This window comes from Vipera berus, assembly GCF_964194415.1.
Source record: "Vipera berus genome assembly, chromosome: 17".
NCBI classification, from domain to species: Eukaryota; Metazoa; Chordata; class Lepidosauria; order Squamata; family Viperidae; genus Vipera; species Vipera berus.
In genome coordinates this window covers 12,501-30,462 of record NC_138220.1, presented here as the reverse complement: position 1 = coordinate 30,462, position 17,962 = coordinate 12,501, and the positions used below count along the sequence as shown (strand labels likewise).

Here is a 17,962-nt window from a genome sequence, read left to right as displayed (position 1 = left end):
CTCGCCATGGCGGACTTCTTGTTAGCTCAGCCGCGCCTTCTGTTGTGCTGCAAAGATCGCGGAGCTCCTTTTTAGAGCCGGGGCCGGCACTCAAGGTATTTTGGCGTCCGGGTCCGGAATGGCGTTCCGTCCCGTCTCGGGGGTCTCCTCGAAGGCTGTCAAGCAAGGCAGCCGTTTGATGGTGTTTTCCCAGTGCCCCACTCCCGGATGTAGAAGAACGAGCGGTATGGCACTTCTCTGTATAAGGTCTTAATAGGTTCCTCTTAAAAGTGTACCCCGCTGACCCCCGTCCACCAAACGAAGATGTTTTCATTCAAGAATAGTTTTGCTTGACCTGCCCTGCTATTTCTTTAAGGAGATTGTACGTAGTTACGTTTCTTTTTAATAATAATAATAATAGTTTCTTTTTAATAATAATAATAATAATAAATAATAATAATAATAATAATAATAATAATAATAATAATAATAATAATAATTGGAAGGGACCTTGGAGGTCATTTAGTCCAATCTCCTGCTTAGGCAGAACTTACAGAACCACAGAGTTTGAAGGGATCCTGGTGGTCATCTAGTCCACCCCCGTGCTCAGGAAACTCTATACCATTTTAGACAAACGGCTGCCCAATCTCTTCTTAAAAACATCCAGTTTTGGCGCATTCACCACTTCTGGAGGCAGGTTGTCCCACCGCTTAATTGTTCTAACTGTCAGGAAGTTTCTCCTTAGTTCTAGTTTTTGGGGTGAAGCACATCATCACATTTCACATCACAAAGTGAAAATCGATGCCACTGTAATTAGTTCAAATTAAGCATCAGGTTAAGTTTCAAGCGGAAACTCAGTTAAGAGCCGCTCTCCAGGGTCCTGTCACAGAGTCCGGTAGGTATGCAGAGAAGGGACTTTCCTAGGGGCCGATGCTTTACTTTCTGGCCGGGGGTGGGTGGGAGTCAGAAATGACCTCCAGGGCCCTCTTAGCAGCAGAATCCAAAACAGAAAGGAGGACACGAGACAGGCAAGCAGGTAGCTTCGCAGCAAGCAAGCGGCATAAGAAAACCGAGGGTGTTTCCAGTAGTATTTGGGGTCCTTTTGAGTCAGCACTGTTTTTCCGAGCGTAGGGGCAACTTCAGTAGCCGTTTTGCATTTGTCTTTAGCCCTTTTTGGGGCAAAAAGCAGTCTGTGTAACACTTGTTGCTCCCACTTTCTAGAACTAGGCCGCTTAGTTGATGCAGGCATGGAGTCCTTCTGCGAAGACATTTGATCAGCCTGCCCCTTGGAAAGTTAAACACCAAGGTGACCACCCTATCCTTTCGGCCACGGGGGACAGCGAGAGGTTGGAGTTTAGAGGTAAGGAGCTGGTGTTTTGTGTTACGTGCCTACGGTCCACTCTGATCTTCTCAGCAGCACTCTCCATCGTTTCTGGCTCTGCCAATGCTGTAACGATCTATTTTGTTCTTGAGATATAATGTGGCATCTGCGTTTTTCACAGAGGGAGTAACAAACTTTCCAGGCCCCTGCCGATACTTTCTTTAAAATCAAAGATTTGCCTTTTAAAATACCGCCACAATGTTGTTACGCTCTGCCAGATTTTGTCTACGCTAGTTAGTAGCAGAATATCCACAGAGACCCTTATTGACTGAAAAGCAGTCCGGGAGCAGTTAGCCAGAGGGCAGCTCTGTAGTCACAGAGAGCCTTGTGAGTCACAGGGAAGCCCATCCTCTATGAGAAGGAAGAAAGAGGAAAGATGTTTTGCTAAAAAGAAAACAAAACAATAAATAAATTGTAAGCTTTTAAACAACTCTATATTCTCCCCAAGTGGACTTTTTTCACCCGCAGTCTCAGTTTGAGGCTCTGGTGTCTCATTTTGCCTTTCCAATCCACAAGCAAAAAATTTAAACGAGACGATCTCATAATTCACTTCTCTTAACAGACAGGAGTAGAAGAGGAGTTGCTTCACCCACACGGCCTATAGAGGAAGGAAAACATCTATTGCCCGATCGGTCATGTCCTCGCCAACGTGGTTGGCCTCGGGAAGGTTCGTTCAACCAGCCTTCGACAAACCATCCACGGAAGACTTCAGGGGCTTCCTAGATCACGGTAGCCCCAGCATTCGGTCTCGGCTTAACACGAGGCGTACACCAGGCCGGTGCGGCCGATTCAGGAAACCACAAATTCCCACTCGGGTCAACGCGTGAAACCTGTTTGTTCAGGCAAGCTGCCGCCCTCGCTACTGCCGGGCAGGCCTCCTCGCCTGCGCCCTGGAGGCCAAGCCCTTCTGCCTCCCGGGATGCAGACTTGCTGCAGCTGTGCCTTTTTGTCTCCAAGCAGGTGGGTTCTCTTGTTCCGCTTTGATCTGCTCTGCTTTCCTCAACCCATTTTTGCTGCTTTCATCTCCTGCCTTCTCTGTAAATCTATGTGAAAGCTGATGCGAAGTAAAGTTTTAGTATTTACCGAGAAAAAAAAATTGTTATATGTATAGTCACGTGCTGCAGCTGTAGATGGAGAAATAAGTCTGTGGAGCCAGCGTGAGAGGATGGGGTTCGGTCTTTGTGGAAACCGAGTCGGTGGAAAGATCTGAAGAGACTCTAAAAGGACCAGCCGTCCGCAGGGAATATAAATCCTTCCATTCCCCACTATCTAATCAGAGGCGAAGCGGGTTTTCAGACGAGAGGCGAAACATCTTCAGAAATGAACGGGATTCCGTTCGCGTCTGGAAAAAGGATCTTTGGGATAACCACGACTCGGACGACTGAAACATACAAAGAAACCATTTGAAAATATTAAACACGGAACATATCGCTAGGGAACAAAAAAATCATTTTTTATGAGAAAAGTACATTTGTGGAAAGTAAGCCTACATAGCACATAGATATATCTTAAGAAGGTAAAATATGACGTCTCATTCCAAATCCTATTTTGCATAATATATAGGAGTCCAAATAACATTAAATAATTAGGTTGAAAAATCAAACCAGGAGTACTTTAATTTTTATTTTATCGATATAATTAAAGCCTAAAGGCGAGGATCTGTAGAAAAGGCAACAACAAACCAATATCGGGCGAAGACGCCTTTGTCTGCATTCTGCAACGGCCAAGCATTAAAATTAATTTATTCATATTCTAAAGATAAGCGGGGAATTTTCAGAAAAAGACAATTGTTTGCGTGCGGAAGGGTCAGTCTGAATTTGCATTCCCACACGCGTAAGAACGCACACACAACCGGAATAATTTAAAATAGTCAAACGGTCACAAATCTACCATTCTAAACGAAGACGCGTTAGGAAGCCTTCCTTTTAAAAAGAAACCTTACTTCATCTTCCCGTTTTACGTAAGCTCCCCAGCGTTTCCATCCCAATTATCAATCAGGTCCACGCTTCTCAAAATTTAGCAATTCTGCTAGTACACGCTATTTCCCATATCGTTAACCAGTAATTTCCTGGGAAATTAACAAGGACGCAACAAAACGCTTTTTGCATAGGAAGATAACTTTCCGAATCCTTCCGTCAAAAAATAAATACATTAAAAATATAAAAAAAACCTTTTTAACGGCATTTTTAAATCATTATATATTATTAAAATTATTAATATTAACAGGCCAACGTAGGGCTTAATTCGCTTTAAGGCTTCTGAAGAAGGATTTGTTCTTCTGCGCCTGCGTTGCAGCAAACGGGTTCCGTTTAAACATTAATATTAATAACGAAGAGTTAATATTCATATGTAATAATAAAGCATTAATAAAAAGGAGAAGTTAAAACGCCATTAAAAAGGATTTTTTGTTTCGGCGGCAGCAATACCCCGTTTGACCACAGGAGGGCACCGTATTCCGTCCCACACCATTAACATAGAGGCCGCGGGAGGTCTTTCGCCTAAGATCGCGACACCGAGAAGAGAAGCCCCAAAAAGCGCAGAGCGTCAGCCAAAGCGTCACCATTCTACGCCGGCTCGTTCTTCACGAATAATCTCCGAGAGACCTTCTGTGCCCGACGCACTTCCTGTTCGTCGATATCGGCCGTCCTCCAGTTCTTTGAAATAGGACCTTTCCATCACGGCCGACTTGCGGTCATTTCTTCTTAGTCATCGCCCAAGTTCCTTTCGCGGCGACCTTGCGGGCACGGCGGAATTCACGTCCGATCAACAAGTTAGTAGACCGTCCATTTAAAACGCTACTAAAAATATTTTTTTTATTTTCGCGGCCGCAACTCCCGCTTTGACGACAGGACGGCAGTTTTCCGTCCCATAACATTATCACCGAGACCACGGTAAACCTTTTCGAAGGCCTCAAAGCCGCTATCGCTAAGGGACGGAAAACAGTGCCCTCCTGTGGTATACGCCGGCGTAGCAGCCACCAAAATAAATCAACCTTTCAAGTGGCGTTTTAAGATTATTATTCTCTATTAATCAAACCTTATCAATATTTGGTCCTTTTATTCTGCGCCTGTGTCTCAGCAAAAGGGTCACCCGTCCCCCTATTTATGTTAATAAGGCGGTAATAATAAAGAAAGGTAATAACCTCAAAACGCCGTTTAAAAAGGATTATTTCCTTCGGAGGCCGCAATACCCGGTTTTACCACAGGAGGGCACGGTTTTCCGTCCCATAGAATTATCATTGAGGACGTCGTAGGCCTTTTGCCTAGCATCGGGACTCCGATAAGCGAAGCAACAAAGGGCAGAGCGTCCCCTTTCACAGAGACCTTCCCAGCAAGGCGCACTTCCTGTCCGTTTAAACTTACCGTCCCCCCGGGCCTGTGGAAAAATTACCTTTCCATCATGGCTGACTTCCGTTCCGTTCTTTTTTATCATCCCCCTAACTTCCGTTTCCATCATGGCCGATTTCCTGTCCGTTGAAATTTGCAGTCCCCCAGGGCCTATTGGTACGTCCTTCTTAATTATTCCTCCCACTTCCGTTCCCATCATGGGGACTTCCTGTCCGTTGAAATTTGCAGTCCCCCAGGGCCTTCTGGTCCGTTCTTTTTTATCATCCCGCTAACTTCCGTTTCCATCATGGCCGACTTCCTGTCCGTTGAAATTTGCAGTCCCCCAGGGCCTTCTGGTCCGTTCTTTTTTATCATCCCGCTAACTTCCGTTTCCATCATGGCCGACTTCCTGTCCGTTGAAATTTGCAGTCCCCCAGGGCCTATTGGTACGTCCTTCTTAATTATCCCTCCAGCTTCCGTTCCTATCATGGGGACTTCCTGTCCGTCAAATTTGCAGTCCCCTAGGGCCTTCTGGTCCGTTCTTTTTTATCATCCCGCTAACTTCCGTTTCCATCATGGCCGACTTCCTGTCCGTTGAAATTTGCAGTCCCCCAGGGCCTTCTGGTCCGTCCTTTTTTATCATCCCGCTAACTTCCGTTTCCATCATGGCCGACTTCCTGTCCGTTGAAATTTGCAGTCCCCCAGGGCCTATTGGTACGTTCTTCTTAATTATCCCTCCAGCTTCCGTTCCTTCATGGGGACTTCCTGTCCGTCAAATTTGCAGTCCCCCAGGGCCTTTTTGTCCGTTCATTTTTATCATCCCCGCTTACTTCCGTTCTTAGCATGGCGGACTTCCTGTCCGTTGAAATTTGCAGTCCCCCAGGGCCTTTTGGTCCGTTCTTAATCATTCCCCCCTCCAACTTCAATTGTGCTTAATGGGGTTTCATGTCGGTTAATTGTTATTAATAGGGGTTAATGGGATTAATAATGGTCAATTGTTGTTAATGGGGTTTAATAGGACTAATAGTGGTCAATGGGGGTTAATGGTTGTTAATGGCGGTTAATGGGTTTTAATGGAGTAAATTGCGAGTCAATGGGGGTTAATGCACTTAATGGTGGTTTATGGGGGTCAATGGTGGTTTATGGGCATTAATGGGGGTTAATGGGTGTTAATTGACGTTAATGCAGTTAATGTGGGTCAATGGTGGTTTAAGGCGGTTAATGGTGGTTAATGAAGGTTAATGGGGGCTAATGTGTGTTAATGAAGTTAATGGGGTCAATGGTGGTTTATGGGGGTTAATGGTGGCTAATGAAGGTTAATGGGGGTTAATGGGTGTTAATGAAGTTAATGGGGGTCAATGGTGGTTTATGGGGGTCAATGGGGGTTAATGGGGTTTAATGGTGGCTAATGAAGGTTAATGGTGGTTAATGGGTGTTAGTGCAGTTAATGGAGGTCAATGGTGGTTTATGGGGGTTAATGGGGGTTAATGCAGTTAATGTGGGTCAATGGTGGTTTAAGGGGGTTAATGGTGGTTAATGAAGGTTAATGGTGGTTAATGGGTGTTAATGAAGTTAATGGGGGTCAATGGTGGTTTATGGGGGTTAATGGGCGTTAATGAAGGTTACTGGGTGACAATGGTGGTTTATGGGGGTTAATGGTGGTTAATGAAGGTTAATGGGGGTTAATGGGTGTTAATGAAGTTAAAGGGGGTCAATGGTGGTTTATGGGGGTTAATTGTGGTTACTGAAGGTTAATGGTGGTTAATGGGTGTTAGTGCAGTTAATGGAGGTCAATGGTGGTTTATGGGGGTTAATGGGGGTTAATGCAGTTAATGTGGGTCAATGGTGGTTTAAGGGGGTTAATGGTGGTTAATGAAGGTTAATGGTGGTTAATGGGTGTTAATGAAGTTAATGGGGGTCAATGGTGGTTTATGGGGGTTAATGGTGGTTAATGAAGGTTAATGGGGTTAATGGGTGTTATTGAAGTTAAAGGGGGTCAGTGTTGGTTTATGGGGGTTAATTGTGGTTACTGAAGGTTAATGCTGGTTAATGGGTGTTAGTGCAGTTAATGGGTGTCAATGGTGGTTTATGGGGGTTAATGGTGGCTAATAAAGGTTAATGGGGGTTAATGGGTGTTAATGCACTTAATGCGGGTCAATGGTGGTGTATGGGTGTTAATGGGTGTTAATGAAGTTAATGGGGGTTAATGGTGGTTTATGGGGGTTGATGGTGGTTAATGAAGGTTAATGGGGTTAATAGGTGTTAGTGCAGTTAATGGTGGTCAATGGTGGTTTATGGGGGTTAATGGGGGTTAATGAAGGTTACTGGGGGTTAATGGGTGTTAATGCACTTAATGGGTGTCAATGGTTGTTTATGGGGGTTAATGGTGGTTAATGAAGGTTAATGGGGGTTAATAGGCGTTAGTGCAGTTAATGGGGGTCAATGGTGGTTTATGGGGGTTAATGAAGTTAATGGGGGTCAAGGGTGGTTTATGGGAGTTAATTGGTGTTAATGGGGGTTAATTGCGGTTAATGCAGTTAATGTGGGTCAATGGTGGTTTAAGGGGGTTAATGGTGGTTAATGAAGGTTAATGGGGGTTAATGTGTGTTAATGAAGTTAATGGGGGTCAATGGTGGTTTATGCGGGTTAATGGTGGCTAATGAAGGTTAATGGGGGTTAATGGGTGTTAATGAAGTTAATGGGGGTCAATGGTGGTTTATGGGGGTTAATGGTGGTTACTGAAGGTTAATGGGGGTTAATAGGTGTCAGTGCAGTTAATGGGGGTCAATGGTGGTTTATGGGGGTTATTGGGGGTTAATGAAGGTTACTGGGGGTTAATGGGTGTTAATGCACTTAATGGGGGTCAATGGTGGTTTATGGGGGTTAATGGGTGTTAATGAAGTTAATGTGGGTCAATGGTGGTTTAAGGGGGTTAATGGTGGTTAATGAAGGTTACTGGGGGTTAATGGGTGTTAATGCACTTAATGGGGGTCAATGGTGGTTTATGGGGGTTAATGCGTTTTAATGAAGTTAACGGGGGTCAAGGGTGGTTTATGGGGGTTAATGGTGGTTTATGGGGGTTAATTGTGGTTAATGCAGTTAATGTGGGTCAATGGTGGTTTAAGGGGGTTAACGGTGGTTAATGAACGTTAATGGGGTTAATGTGTGTTAATGAAGTTAATGGGGGTCAAAGGTGGTTTACGGGGTTAGGGTTTTAGTAATGACTTTGTTTGCATCTGGGTGTTTATGTTTATATTTGATGTTTGTAAAGGATATCCCTTTGAGATATCTATATTAATGTACATTGAATATTAAATTTCTAATTGAAATAAATTGTGTACTTTTTATTAAGAAATGATAAATGTAAATTGATATAAAAATACATATAATTTATTTTGAAAATGTATATAACATATTGGTGCCTTAAAGGTTTATCATGGAATTTATTGATTTGTTTGCCATCCATCTAACTTTGTAGAACTTTGCGCAAAGCAAGTCAGGGTTAGGAAGGACAGGAGATTCCTCCCTTTCCTCTCCAGGTCGCAGCGTGGGGGGAAGCCCGCCCACCGCCCAGAGGTAAAAGAAAGGAAAAGCAGGTCTCTGCGGGCAACAGGAGACTCGGGTCTTTGCAGAGTCCAGCTTGCAATTTTGCTAACTTCCTCAATCACAGCTGCACCGACTGAGGTAGCAGTCCCTTGGGTGAGGAGGAAGGGTAAGAGGCCCCTCCTACAAAGGCCTGCAGGCCGAAAGGCAGTGGAGAAAGAAGGTTACGTTCCCTGGATTTGCAGCCTAGAGCCTCCCCCGGACAGGTGACCTGCCCTGCCGTGGCCGTTAAGAAGGAACTCAGGAAAACAGATAAGTTGTCCTTGAGGATTTTTTTTCCTTTTTTGCCATTTCAGCAAGGTTAAGGCTTTTCCTTTTAAGGAGTTGGGGATGGAAATTGAGTAAGGTTGGGAGCCGAGTTGGGAGCAAGAGGCAGCGGGAAACACGGTGGGAGGTTTTGACGGCCACCACTCTCAATATTGCAGTTTTGGTGGGAAATAGCAGGAGGGACCTTTCCAAGGGCCTTCCCAGGAGCAGAGCTCGGCAGTCTACCGGGAAGGGCCCTTTCTGGCGTGCCTGCCAGGCCGTGCAGCAGAATCTTCGGATGGTGCTCGCGGGCCCCAGTTTGCAGGTATTTAGAGACAAGATAAGAAGGCATGTCCTTTGGCGAACTTTTGATTTCTGAACAATCCTCTTGTGTAATTATAAGACCGATTTCAACGGCATTAATGTTTATAGATTACAACGTTAGTGTTTTTTGTGAAGAACTTTGACGGTAGAAGAAACAAAAGCTGCCTAGATAAAAAATAACTTAGAAACAAATGTAAAACTCTAAATCAAATTTTGCAAATCATTAGGCTTAATTGCTGTCCACACTTTTAAAATAAAACAATACAGAAGCATAACTGTAACGGTGCCTGCCTGCAACAGCAGTACTTTTCTTTTTAAATCAAGTGAAATTCAGAGCAACATTATGCCACTGAAATTAGTTCAAATTAAGCATCAGTATAGGTTTCAGGTCGTAGCTCAGTCCAAGAGATGCACAATTACCCTATTCTTAAATCTTCTGAGATTCTTTTGGCAGCCACCAAAAGAAATAAATCTTTTAAATGGCATTTTAAGGTTATTCCTTATTATTTAAACTTTAATAATATTAATAGGGCATCGTAGTCCTCCTTAACTTTGTTTAAGGCTTTTGAAGCAGGACTCCGTCTGTGCCTGTGTTGCAGCAAACGGACCTCCCGTTGCCCTATTAATAATAAGTTGTTAATAATAAAGATACAGAAAAATAACCTTAAAATGTCATTAAAAAGGTTTATTAATTGTGACTGGAACACAGGACGGCACTATTTTCAGTCCCCCAAGGAGTACAGAACAGGCACAGAAGAAGGAATCCTGCTTCAAAAGCCTTTAAAAGGTTTCTTTCTTTTGGTGGCTGCTGCAATATATGCTTTGACAGTCTCCCGTCCCATAGCATTAGCAATCGTGGGCATCGTAGTACGCCTTTTAGATGGCCTCAGTGCTATCTCTAAGGGACAGAAAAACGTGCTCTCCGTTGGTCCAAGCGGGTACGGCAGCCACCAAATGGAATAAATCTTTTAAATGGCATTGTAAGATGATTATTCTTTATTAACAGAACCTTATTAATACTATTTAATTCTGTGCCTGTGTCTCAGCCATCTGTCACCCTATTAATATCAATAATGCATTATTATCAATATTAACATTAATAAGGCGTTAATAATAAAGATGGAGAATAATAACCTTAAAATCCTATTTAAAAGGTGTATTTCTTTTTGGCGGTCGCAATACCCGGTTTGACCACAGGAGGGCACGCTTTTCAGTCCCATCGCATTAGTATCGATGCCCCCGTAGGCCTTTTGCCTAGGATCGGGACACCGAGAAGCGAAGCACCAAAGCGCAGAGCGTCAGCCAAAGCGTCGCCGCTCTACCCTTCTCCGAAAAGGACGAGCCGCTCCGGTCGGCCTTTTGCAATGTGCGACATCTCGTTCCTCCCTTGTAATGTCCGAGAGACCTTCTCGGCCCGGCGAACTTCCTGTCCGTCGATATCGGCAGTCCCCCAAGACTTTTGAAATAGGACCTATCTATCACGGCTGACTTCCGGTCCTTCCGTTTTTGATCATTCCCCTAACTTCCTTTCAGAGAGAGACTTCGGCATGGTGGGCTTCCTGTCCGATGAAATCCGTCGTCTCCCAGGTCCTTTGAAAAACCACCTTTCTATTCAATAGCATTAGCATGGAGGCCATCGTAGGCCTTTTCGAAGTTATTACTAATAATGATAGAGAAAAATAACCTTAAACGCCATTAAAAAAGGTTTCTTTTTCGGCGGCCGCAATACCCGGTTTGACCACAGGAGGGCACGCTTTTGCATCCCATAGCATTAGTATTGATGCCCCCGTAGGCCTTTTGCCTAGGTTGGAAACACCGAGAAGCGAAGCACCAAAGCGCAGAGCGCCAGCCAAAGTGTTGCCGCTTTTTACTTCCTCGAGAAGGATGAGCCGCTCCCGTCGGCCTTCTGCGCATGTGCGCCGTCTCGTTCCTCCCGTGTAATCTTCGAGAGAACTCGGCCCGGCTGACTTCCTGTCCGTCGATATCGGCCGTCCCCCAGGACTTTTGAAATAGGTCCCTTCCATGACGGCTGACTTCCGGTCCTTTTTGATCATTCCCCTAACTTCCTTTCAGAGAGAGACATCTTCATGGTGGGCTTCCTGTCCTTTCCACGATGGCCGTTTTCCGGTCCATTCTTCTTAGTCATCCTCCAACTTCCTTTCGCGGCGACTTTCTGGGCCCGGCGGACATCACATCCGATCAACGTTAGACCGTAGATTTAAAATGCCATTTAAAAGGTTTATTTCTTTCGGCGGCCGCAATACCGGGTTTGACCACAGGAGGGCACGGTTTCGCGACCCATAGAATTAATATTGAGGCCGTCGTAGGCCTTTTGCCTAGGATGGGGACACCGAGAAGCGAAGGCACAAAGCGCAGAGCGTCCCCTTTTACAAAGACCTCGAAATGGCCGACTTCCTGTCCGTTCCTTTTAGTCTTCCCGGCCAACTTCCTTTCGCTGCGACTTTCTCGCCATGGCGGACTTCTTGTTAGCTCAGCCGCGCCTTCTGTTGTGCTGCAAAGATCGCGGAGCTCCTTTTTAGAGCCGGGGCCGGCACTCAAGGTATTTTGGCGTCCGGGTCCGGAATGGCGTTCCGTCCCGTCTCGGGGGTCTCCTCGAAGGCTGTCAAGCAAGGCAGCCGTTTGATGGTGTTTTCCCAGTGCCCCACTCCCGGATGTAGAAGAACGAGCGGTATGGCACTTCTCTGTATAAGGTCTTAATAGGTTCCTCTTAAAAGTGTACCCCGCTGACCCCCGTCCACCAAACGAAGATGTTTTCATTCAAGAATAGTTTTGCTTGACCTGCCCTGCTATTTCTTTAAGGAGATTGTACGTAGTTACGTTTCTTTTTAATAATAATAATAATAGTTTCTTTTTAATAATAATAATAAATAATAATAATAATAGTAATAATAATTAATAATAATAATAATAATAATAATAATAATAATAATAATAATAGGAAGGGACCTTGGAGGTCATCTAGTCCAATCCCCTGCTTAGGCAGAACTTACAGAACCACAGAGTTTGAAGGGACCCTGGTGGTCATCTAGTCCACCCCCATGCTCAGGAAACCCTATACCATTTTAGATAAATGGCTGCCCAGTCTCTTCTTAAAAACATCCAGTTTTTGAGCATTCACCACTTCTGGAGGCAGGTTGTTCCACCGGTTAATTGTTCTAACTGTCAGGAAGTTTCTCCTTAGTTCTAGGTTTTTGGGTTGAAGCACATCATCACATTTCACATCATAAAGTGGAAATCGGAGCAAAATTATGCCACTGAAATTAGTTCAAATTAATCATCAGGTTAAGTTTCATGTGGAAACTCAGTTAAGAGCCGCTCTCCAGGGTCCTGTCACAGAGTCCGGTAGGTATGCAGAGAAGGCCTTTCCTAGGGGCCGATGCTTTACTTTCTGGCCGGGGGTGGGTGGGAGTCAGAAATGACCTCCAGGGCCCTCTTAGCAGCAGAATCCAAAACAGAAAGGAGGACACGAGACAGGCAAGCAGGTAGCTTTGCAGCAAGCAGGTGGCATAAGAAAACCCAGGGTGTTTCCGATAGTATTTTGGGTCCTATTGAGTCAGCACTGTTTTTCCGAGCGTAGGGGCAACTTCAGTAGCTATTTTGCATTTGTCTTTAGCCCTTTTTTGGGCAAAAAGCAGTCTGTGTAACACTTGTTGCTCCCACTTTCTAGAACTAGGCCGCTCAGTTGATGCAGGCACGGAGCTCTTCTGCGAAGACCTTTGATCAGCCTGCCCCTTGGAAAGTTAAACGCCAAGGTGACCACCCTATGCTTTCGGCCACGGGGGACAGCGAGAGGTTGGAGTTTAGAGGTAAGGAGCCGGTGTTTTGTGTTACGTGCCTACGGTCCGCTCTGATCTTCTCAGCAGCACTCTCCATCGCTTCTGGCTCTGCCAACGCTGTAACGATCTATTTTGTTCTTGAGATATAATGTGGCATCTGAGTTTTTCACAGAGGGAGTAACAAACTTTCCAGGCCCCTGCCGATACTTTCTTTAAAATCAAACATTTGCCTTTTAAAATACCGCCACAATGTTGTTACGCTCTGCCAGATTTTGTCTACGCTAGTTAGTAGCAGAATATCCACAGAGACCCTTATTGACTGAAAAGCAGTCCGGGAGCAGTTAGCCAGAGGGCTGCTCTGTAGTCACAGAGAGCCTTGTGAGCCACAGGGAAGCCCATCCTCTACGAGAAGGAAGCAAGAGGAAAAAGAAAAAGAAAACAAAACAATACATAAATTGTAAGCTTTTAAGCAACTCTATATTCTCCCCAAGTGGACTTTTTTCACCCGCAGTTTCAGTTTGAGGCTCTGGTGTCTCAGTTTGCCTTTCCAATCCACAAGCAAAAAATTTAAACAAGAGGATCTCATAATTCACTTCTCTTAACAGACAGGAGTAGAAGAGGAGTTGCTTCACCCACACGGCCTAGAGACGAAGGAAAACATCTATTGCCCGATCGGTCATGTCCTCGCCAACGTGGTCGGCTTTGGGAAGTTTCGTTCAACCAGCCTTCGACAGACCATCCACGGAAGACTTCAGGGGCTTCCTAGATCACGGTAGCCCCAGCATTCAGTCTCGGCTTAACACGAGGCGTACACCAGGCCGGCGCGGCCGATTCAGGAAACCACAAATTCCCACTCGGGTCAACGCGTGAAACCTGTTCGTTCAGGCAAGCTGCCGCCCTCGCTACTGCCGGGCAGGCCTCCTCGCCTGCGCCCTGGAGGCCAAGCCCTTCTGCCTCCCGGGATGCAGACTTGCTGCAGCTGTGCCTTTTTGTCTCCAAGCAGGTGGGTTCTTTTGTTCCGCTTTGATCTGCTCTGCTTTCCTCAACCCATTTTTTGCTGCTTTCATCTCCTGCCTTCTCTGTAAATCTATGTGAAAGCTGATGAGAAGTAAAGTTTTAGTATTTACCGAGAAAAAAATATTGTTATATGTATAGTCACGTGCTGCAGCTGTAGATGGAGAAATAAGTCTGTGGAGCCAGCGTGAGAGGATGGGGTTCGGTCTTTGTGGAAACCGAGTCGGTGGAAAGATCTGAAGAGACTCTAAAAGGACCAGCCGTCCGCAGGGAATATAAATCCTTCCATTCCCCACTATCTAATCAGAGGCGAAGCGGGTTTTCAGACGAGAGGCGAAACATCTTCAGAAATGAACGGGATTCCGTTCGCGTCTGGAAAAAGGATCTTTGGGATAACCACGACTCGGACGACTGAAACATACAAAGAAACCATTTGAAAATATTAAACACGGAACATATCGCTAGGGAAGAAAAAAATCATTTTTAATGAGAAAAGTACATTTGTGGAAAGTAAGCCTACATAGCACATAGATATATCTTAAGAAGGTAAAATATGACGTCTCATTCCAAATCCTATTTTGTATAATATATAGGAGTCCAAATAACATTAAATAATTAGATTGAAAAATCAAACCAGGAGTACTTTAATTTTTATTTTATCGATATAATTAAAGCCTAAAGGCGAGGATCTGTAGAAAAGGCAACAACAAACCATTATCGGGCGAAGACGCATTTGTCTGCATTCTGCAACGGCCAAGCATTAAAATTAATTTATTCATATTCTAAAGATAAGCGGGGAATTTTCAGAAAAAGACAATTGCTTGCGTGCGGAAGGGTCAGTCTGAATTTGCATTCCCACACGCGTAAGAAAGCACACACAACCGGAATAATTTAAAATAGTCAAACGGTCACAAATCTACCATTCTAAACGAAGACGCGTTAGGAAGCCTTCCTTTTAAAAAGAAACCTTACTTCAACTTCCCGTTTTACGTAAGCTCCCCAGCGTTTCCATCCCAATTATCGATCAGGTCCACGCTTCTCAAAATTTAGCAATTCTGCTAGTACCCGCTATTTCCCATATCGTTAACCAGTAATTTCCTGGGAAATTAACAAGGACGCAACAAAACGTTTTTTGCATAGCAAGATAACTCCGAATCCTTCCGTCAAAAAATAAATACATTAAAAATATAAAAAAAACCTTTTTAACGGCATTTTTAAATCATTATATATTATTAAAATTATTAATATTAACAGGCCAACGTAAGGCTTAATTCGCTTTAAGGCTTCTGAAGAAGGATTTGTTCTTCCTCGCCTGCGTTGCAGCAAACGGGTTCCGTTTTAACATTAATATTAATAACGAGGCGTTAATATTCATATGTAATAATAAAGCATTAATAAAAAGGAGAAGTTAAAACGCCATTAAAAAGGATTTTTTGTTTCGGCGGCAGCAATACCCCGTTTGACCACAGGAGGGCACCGTTTTCCGTCCCACACCATTAACATAGAGGTCTTTCGCCTAAGATCGGGACACCGAGAAGCCCCAAAAAGCGCAGAGCGTCAGCCAAAGCGTCACCATTCTACGCGTCAGCCGGCTCGTTCTTCACGAATAATCTCCGAGAGACCTTCTGTGCCCGACGCACTTCCTGTTCGTCGATATCGGCCGTCCTCCACTTCTTTGAACCTTTCCATCACGGCCGACTTGCGGTCATTTCTTCTTAGTCATCGCCCAAGTTCCTTTCGCGGCGACCTTGCGGGCACGGCGGAATTCACGTCCGATCAACAAGTTAGTAGACCGTCCATTTAAAACGCTACTAAAAATATTTTTTTATTTTCGCGGCCGCAACTCCCGCTTTGACGACAGGATGGCAGTTTTCCGTCCCATAACATTATCACCGAGACCACGGTAAACCTTTTCGAAGGCCTCAACGCCGCTATCGCTAAGGGACGGAAAACAGTGCCCTCCTGTGGTATACGCCGGCGTAGCAGCCACCAAAATAAATCAACCTTTCAAGTGGCGTTTTAAGATTATTATTCTCTATTAATCAAACCTTATCAATATTTGGTCCTCTTATTCTGCGCCTGTGTCTCAGCAAAAGGGTCACCCGTCCCCCTATTTATGTTAATAAGGCGGTAATAATAAAGAAAGGTAATAACCTCAAAACGCCGTTTAAAAAGGATTATTTCCTTCGGAGGCCGCAATACCCGGTTTTACCACAGGAGGGCACGGTTTTCCGTCCCATAGAATTATCATTGAGGACGTCGTAGGCCTTTTGCCTAGCATCGGGACTCCGATAAGCGAAGCAACAAAGGGCAGAGCGTCCCCTTTCACAGAGCATGGCGCACTTCCTGTCCGTCCCCCTGGGCCTGTGAAAAATTACCTTTCCATCATGGCTGACTTCCGTTCCGTTCTTCTTAATCATTCCCCTAACTTCCGTTACCAGGATGGCGGACTTCCTGTCCGGTCAAATTTGCAGTCCCCCAGGCCCTATTGGTACGTTCTTCTTAATTATCCCTCCAACTTCCGTTCCCATCATGGCGGACTTCCTGTCCGTTGAAATTTGCAGTCCCCCAGGGCCTATTGGTACGTTCTTCTTAATTATCCCTTCAACTTCCGTTCCCATCATGGGGACTTCCTGTCCGTCAAATTTGCAGTCCCCCAGGGCCTTTTGGTCCGTTCTTTTTAATTATCCCTCCAACTTCCGTTCCCATCATAAAGACTTCCTGTCCGTCAAATTTGCAGTCCCCCAGGGCCTGCTGGTCCGTCCTTCTTTATCATCCCTCTAACTTCCGTTTCCATCATGGCCGACTTCCTGTCCGTCAAATTTGCAGTCCCCCAGGGCCTATTGGTACGTCCTTCTTAATTATCCCTCCAGCTTCCGTTCCCATCATGGGGACTTCCTGTCCGTCAAATTTGCAGTCCCCCAGGGCCTTTTGGTCCGTTCTTTTTTATCCTCCCCGCTTACTTCCGTTCTTAGCATGGCGGACTTCCTGTCCGTTCAAATTTGCAGTCCCCCACGGCCTTTTGGTCCGTCCTTCTTAATCATTCCCCCCCCCCAACTTCAATTGTGCTTAATGGGGTTTAATGTGGGTTAATTGTTATTGATGGGAGTTAATGGATTAATAATGGTCAATTGTTGTTAATGGGGTTTAATAGGACTAATAGTGGTCAATGGGGGTTAATGGTTGTTAATGGTGGTTAATGGGTTTTAATGGAGTAAATTGCGAGTCAATGGGGGTTAATGCACTTAATAGTGGTTTATGGGAGTCAATGGTGGTTTATGGGCATTAATGGGGGTTAATGGGTGTTAATTGTGGTTAATGCAGTTAATGTGGGTCAATGGTGGTTTAAGGGGGTTAATGGTGGTTAATTAAGGTTAATGGGGTTAATGTGTGTTAATGAAGTTAATGGGGGTCAATGGTGGTTAATGGTGGTTAATGGGTGTTACTGCAGTTAATGGGGGTCAATGGTGGTTTATGGGGGTTAATGGTGGTTTATGGGGGTTAATGGTGTTTAATGAAGGTTAATGGGTGTCAATGTTGGTTTATGGGGGTTAATGGTGGTTTATGGGGGTTAATGGTGGTTAATGAAGGTTAATGGGGGTCAATGGTGGTTTATGGGGGTCAATGGTGGTTTATGGGGGTTAATTGTTGTTACTGAACTTGAATGGTGGTTAATGGGAGTTAGTGCAGTTAATGGGGGTCAATGGTGGTTTATGGGGGTGAATGGTGGTTTATGGGGGTCAATGGTGGTTTATGGGGGTTAATGGTGGCTAAGGCAGGTTAATGGGGCTAATGGGTTTTAATGAAGGTTAATGGGGGTCAATGGTGGTTTATGGGGGTTAATGGGGGTTAATGGGGGTTAGTGCAGTTAATGGGGGTCAATGGTGGTTTATGGGGGTTAATGGTGGTTTATGGGGTTTAATGGTGGTTAATGAAGGTTAATGGGGGTTAATGAAGTTAATGGGGGTCAATGGTGGTTTATGGGGGTCAATGGTGGTTTATGGGGGTTAATGGTGGCTAATGAAGGTTAATGGGGTTAATGGGTTTTAATGAAGGTTAATGGGGGTCAATGGTGGTTTATGGGGGTTAATCAAGGTTAATGGGGGTTAATGAAGTTAATGGGGGTCAATGGTGGTTTATGGGGGTTAATGGTGGTTAATGAAGGTTAATGGGGGTCAATGGTGGTTTATGGGGGTTAATGGTGGTTAATGAAGGTTAATGGGTGTTATTGAAGTTAATGGGGGTCAATGGTGGTTTATGGGGGTTAATGGTGGTTTATGGGGGTTAATGGT

At 44.8% G+C, this 17,962-nt stretch overlaps 2 long non-coding RNA genes across 7 annotated transcripts; both read left to right on the top strand.

The window, feature by feature from the left end:
* On the top strand, nucleotides 1–3,358 carry LOC308675684. The gene is made up of 4 exons (XR_014028198.1): nucleotides 1–224; nucleotides 1,201–1,339; nucleotides 1,923–2,320; nucleotides 2,472–3,358. It is a non-coding gene; the product is annotated as an uncharacterized lncRNA (long non-coding RNA).
* A 391-nt stretch (nucleotides 3,359–3,749) lies between these two features.
* Nucleotides 3,750–15,723, top strand: LOC308675683. Of its 6 annotated transcripts, none has more exons than XR_014028192.1 (4): nucleotides 3,750–4,130; nucleotides 11,292–11,548; nucleotides 12,548–12,686; nucleotides 13,262–15,723. It is a non-coding gene; the product is annotated as an uncharacterized lncRNA (long non-coding RNA). The 6 variants fall into 6 exon arrangements; XR_014028193.1 differs by lacking the exon at nucleotides 3,750–4,130 and adding an exon at nucleotides 8,894–11,096; XR_014028194.1 differs by lacking the exon at nucleotides 3,750–4,130 and having other exon boundaries at nucleotides 8,902–11,689.
* The last annotated feature ends 2,239 nt before the right edge of the window (nucleotides 15,724–17,962 follow it).